Source organism: Grammomys surdaster, unplaced genomic scaffold, assembly GCF_004785775.1.
Source record: "Grammomys surdaster isolate TR1022 unplaced genomic scaffold, NIH_TR_1.0 121750, whole genome shotgun sequence".
NCBI classification, from domain to species: domain Eukaryota; kingdom Metazoa; phylum Chordata; class Mammalia; order Rodentia; family Muridae; genus Grammomys; species Grammomys surdaster.
In genome coordinates this window covers 1-4,666 of record NW_021617468.1, presented here as the reverse complement: position 1 = coordinate 4,666, position 4,666 = coordinate 1, and the positions used below count along the sequence as shown (strand labels likewise).

Below are 4,666 nucleotides of genomic sequence, written 5' to 3'. Positions count from 1 at the left end.
AATCATTTGAATACAATATCAATGAAATATATGTTGACTATGTGAGCGCCATGCTTTATTTTATAAGCACGTACAGGATGTTTTAGGATGCAGTGACGTATGAGGATGTGACTGTAAACTTTACTCGGGAAGAATGGGCTTTGCTGGATCCTTCCCAGAAGAAGCTCTACAAAGAGGTGATGCTGGAGACCTTCAGGAACCTCACTGCTATAGGTAAGACTGTTAATGTTGTTTTCCTTTTTTAAATCAGAAGGCAACTGGTTTCTTGGTTTGTATGTTTGTTTGTTTGTCTTTTTGCTTGCTTCTTTTATTGTTGTTGATGCTCTTCTATAATTTCAATTGAGAAGGAGGAAGAATGAGGTGAATGAATCAGACGTGGTTTAAGGTTCACTGAAGAGAGTACCTTAAATTTTGCCTAAATTCATATCATACATTTTCTGGTACTATGTTTCAGGCTATTATTGGGAAGACCACAGTTATGAAAAGAATTCTCAAAATTCTAGAAGACATGGAAGGTAATGTTTATTTATGTGGTGATCCAAATATGCCTCTGAAGAAATCTCCATGTGTTCTTGATGTTTTTGTTAAAAGCAACAGTGTAGGCCAGGTGGTGGTGGCTCACACCTTTAATTCCAGCACTTGGAAGGCAGAGGCAGGCGAATTTCTGAGTTCGAGGCCAGACTGGTCTACACAGTGAGTTCCAGGACAGCCAGGGCTACACAAAGAAACCCTGTCTCAAAAGAACCAAAAAAAAGAAAAAAAGCTGACAGTGTAAATAAGCAGAGCTTTAAAGATATTGAGTATTTAATTCTAACAAATGCATATACCTCTATGCCAGGTATTCTATTTTCATTTGCAGTACGTTCTTCAGTGTAGAATACATGGAAACAGTGCCTTAACCGATAGTACTATTTGAAGCACAGCCCCATTTACACTAAAATGCAGATCTGCCTGTCTGTTTAATCTTAATACCTGTAAATATTACAAGAAGAATACGCTTTGAATGTATTATGTGTATACATCCACATCCTTCTCATGAGCAAACAGTGCACAATAAAGGAGATGTTACTCACGTACATGTAGGAAGGTGGGTAAGTTTCGTGATAGTGGAAGTTCATAAGGGTTGAGAAATTTGCATAGAAAAATGTGAATACCACACATGTCTTTTGAGTAAAAAAATTCAAATTGTGTGAATGCAATATGGGTACCTTTTATTTTTTATTCTACCTTTAATAGTATATTGTAAGGCACATACATCTCTGTTCATCTATCTATCTATCTATCTATCTATCTATCTATCTATCTATATTTTTATATAGAGGATGCAGTTCCCAATTATTTAAAGATATTGATAGAAACCCTGTACTTCTCTCTCTCCCAGAACATTTAGACGATAAGTTATTATTCCCACTTTGAGTAGATTTGTTGAACTTGATATGATTTTCTTTTCCTTTTCTTATTTTTAGTTTTTCAATACAGGATTTCTCTGTATAGCCCTGGATGTCCAGGAACTCACTCTGAAGACCAGACTAGCCTTGAACTCAGAAATCCACCTGCCTCTGCCTTCCAGGTGCAGGGATTAAAGATATCCGCCACCACTGCCTGGCTGCAGTCATTGTTCAAAAGCTGTGAGTTCTTTCATGGTTTCTTAAATATATTTTTTTATAAAACATGAGAAAAGATTGCTATGAATGTGAGCCATGAAATAAATACGTTTACAATAACAGATATCCTTAAAGATGTAATGGAACCCATAATAAAGGAGAACACCATGGACATAAGCAAAATGATGAAACCCTGTTATATCTGATTTCTCATTACATTTAGAAAACTCTGTAAAAGTGATTCATACATATAAAAATATTCAATAATATAATACATGGGGTAAAACTTCCAAAAGGGCCAATCACATACACAGGCATGGAAGAATTTATACTGTAAATAAAATTTCTAAATATATGCAAAATGATCAAGATTTTGTATGTCACAGGCATCTTCAAAGGGAAGAAAGAATTCACACTGGAGAGAAAACCTGTAAAAGTGTCCAATGTAATGAAGTGTTTTCAAGTCACAGTCATCCTCAGATACATAAAAGAATGCTTACTGGAGCCTTTGTATATGAGAGTGGTCTTGAAATTCATAGGAGAACAAACATAGGAGAGAAACCCTGTGATTGTAACACACGTGGTGAAGCCTTTGCATGCCACAGCCATCTGCAACGCCCTAAAAGAACACATACTGGAGAGAAGCCCTATGAATGTAAACAGTGTGGTAAAGCCTTTGCACAGAACAGTCATCTTCAGAATCATAAAAGAACACATACTGGAGAGAAGCCCTATGAATGTAAACAATGTGGTAAAGCCTTTGCACAGAACAGTCAGCTTCAGAGTCATAAAAGAACACATACTGGAGAGAAGCCCTATGAATGTAAACAGAATGGTAAAGCCTTTGCATGGAACAGTGTTCTTCAGAGTCATAAAAGAACACATACTGGAGAGAAGCCCTATGAATGTAATCAGTGTGGTAAAGCCTTTGCACAGAACAGTCAGCTTCAAAGACATAAAAGAACACATACTAGAGAGATGCCCTATGAATGTAAACAATGTGGTAAGGCCTTTTCATGGAACAGTAGTCTTCTAAGACATAAAAGAACACATACTGGAGAGAAGCCCTATGAATGTAAACAGTGTGGTACAGCCTTTGCACAGAACAGTCATCTTCAAAGGCATAAAAGAAAACATACTGGAGAGAAGCCCTATGAATATAAACAATGTGGTAAAGCCTTTGCACAGAACAGTCATCTTCAGAGTCATAAAAGAACATATACTGGAGAGAAGCCCTATGAGTGTAAACAATGTGGTAAATCCTTTGCATGGAGCAGTTATCTTCAGAGTCATAAAAGAACACATACCCTATGAGTGACAAATCCTTTGCCCATCACAGTACTCTTCAAAGGCATAAAAGAACACATACCGGAGGGAAGCCCAATGAACGTAACCACTGTGGTAAAGCCTTTGCCCACAACAGTAGTCTTTAAAGACATAATAAAGTCAGAGCAGGTAGAGGAGAACTCTATTAAAAAGATGGACTAGAAGACACTTCCATGGAAGAAGAGGTTTCCAACACAGGGAGACAATAACTGTCTTACTTGTTCCTTTGTTCAGGACCCTAGAGGGTGTGGCAGGATCCAGAAGCCAGAGAGAGATGTTTGATGTTTTTCCAAGAGGTGAAGCAGGCTTCAGTAACCAGTGAGGTGCTTACAAAAATAGATGACCAGAAATGAATTATTAGAACAGGGGGAGAAGAGTGACACTGTAGAATTTGGAGTCAAACTTGTTGCCTGGCAGAAGCCAGCAACAAACAAACCAGACCAGTCAGATGAGATGCTGCAGAGAGACTGATCCCGTATGCGGTTTTAGTACCAGATGAATAAAAGGAGGACATGACCACTTGTAGGCATGTTTGAGAAGAATGTTTTGTTGAAGGAATGAGTTAGGGCACAACTCTGAGTATCTGGAAACATCCAAGCCTCAGCTGTGCAGAATATACTTGGCTTTTTTTTTGAGGTGAAGGAATCAGAAAGTAATTGAAGAGGTGGGGGAGGAAGAATGTGGAAGCAACTTCTATGGGAACCCATGGGTTTTTCAGGTGAACCTAATAAAAATAAATTGAAAACCAACTAATGAGATTTACCAACAAAAACAATAAGACATCTTTTGACAAAGAAATATTTAGAGAAATACTGACATTAACATAGTGAAAGTACTGCAAGAAGAAATCTATGTACAAATGACTTATTTCAAAATTGGTACCAAAGTTGTATTAGCAACAGTATATTCAAGCACTGTTTCCTGAAGGACAAGGGATAAACAGTTTCATCGTATATGAATGACAGATAGTTTTTCCAACTAAATTATAAAAACAAACCTAGTAAGATCTCTAAGTCCTCAAGAAATTAAAAGTACTCATTTACCCATTCTGCATCACTAAATAAAAACTTGGGAGGGCCCAGAGCACATTTCTTGCTGTGAATCTAAGCAGTGTTGGGACATGCATCTAAAAATAACAATATTTTACATTATTTCAAGGGAATCTTCTTCTATTCAATGTATGTTCTATTATTCTGGAGTGGTGGCTCGGAGACAAACAGCAACTACTGCTTCTCCAGAGGACACTGGCTCAGTTCCAGCACTCACACTTACTGGGTGGTTCATGACATTCTGCAACACTGGTTCTAGTTGATCTGCAACCTCCTCTCATGAGAGAATTCACGGAGAATATTACTTTTTTTGTCCTGTTTACTTAACTTCCTGCCTCTATGTATTTACATGACAATAAAAAAATCTCTTACAAATTAGTCCAATTTGCCATTCATTGAAAATTAAAACAGCCCATATACCAGATTTCTTAACCATGGAAATACATGCTTTATACTTTTTCAAATTAACTCTTCTATTAATTCTCCAAAGTATACTGTGAATATAACTAAGTCACTATTTGAACGAAAGTGGTCTGTATGCATGAAAAGTATTTCTTTGGTGTGTGTGTGTCTGTGTGTGTGTGTGTATGTGTGTGAGTGCATAAAATGTCCTATGAGGATCTATGCCCTGCCATGAAACAAACACATATTTCAGAATAGGAAATCTCCCTTTAGTCTAAGGCTTTT

General features: G+C 37.2%; 1 pseudogene; it reads left to right on the top strand.

Moving 5' to 3' along the window:
- The first annotated feature begins 1,958 nt into the window (after positions 1-1,958).
- Positions 1,959-3,492, top strand: LOC114636073 (annotated as a pseudogene).
- Positions 3,493-4,666: the final 1,174 nt, after the last annotated feature.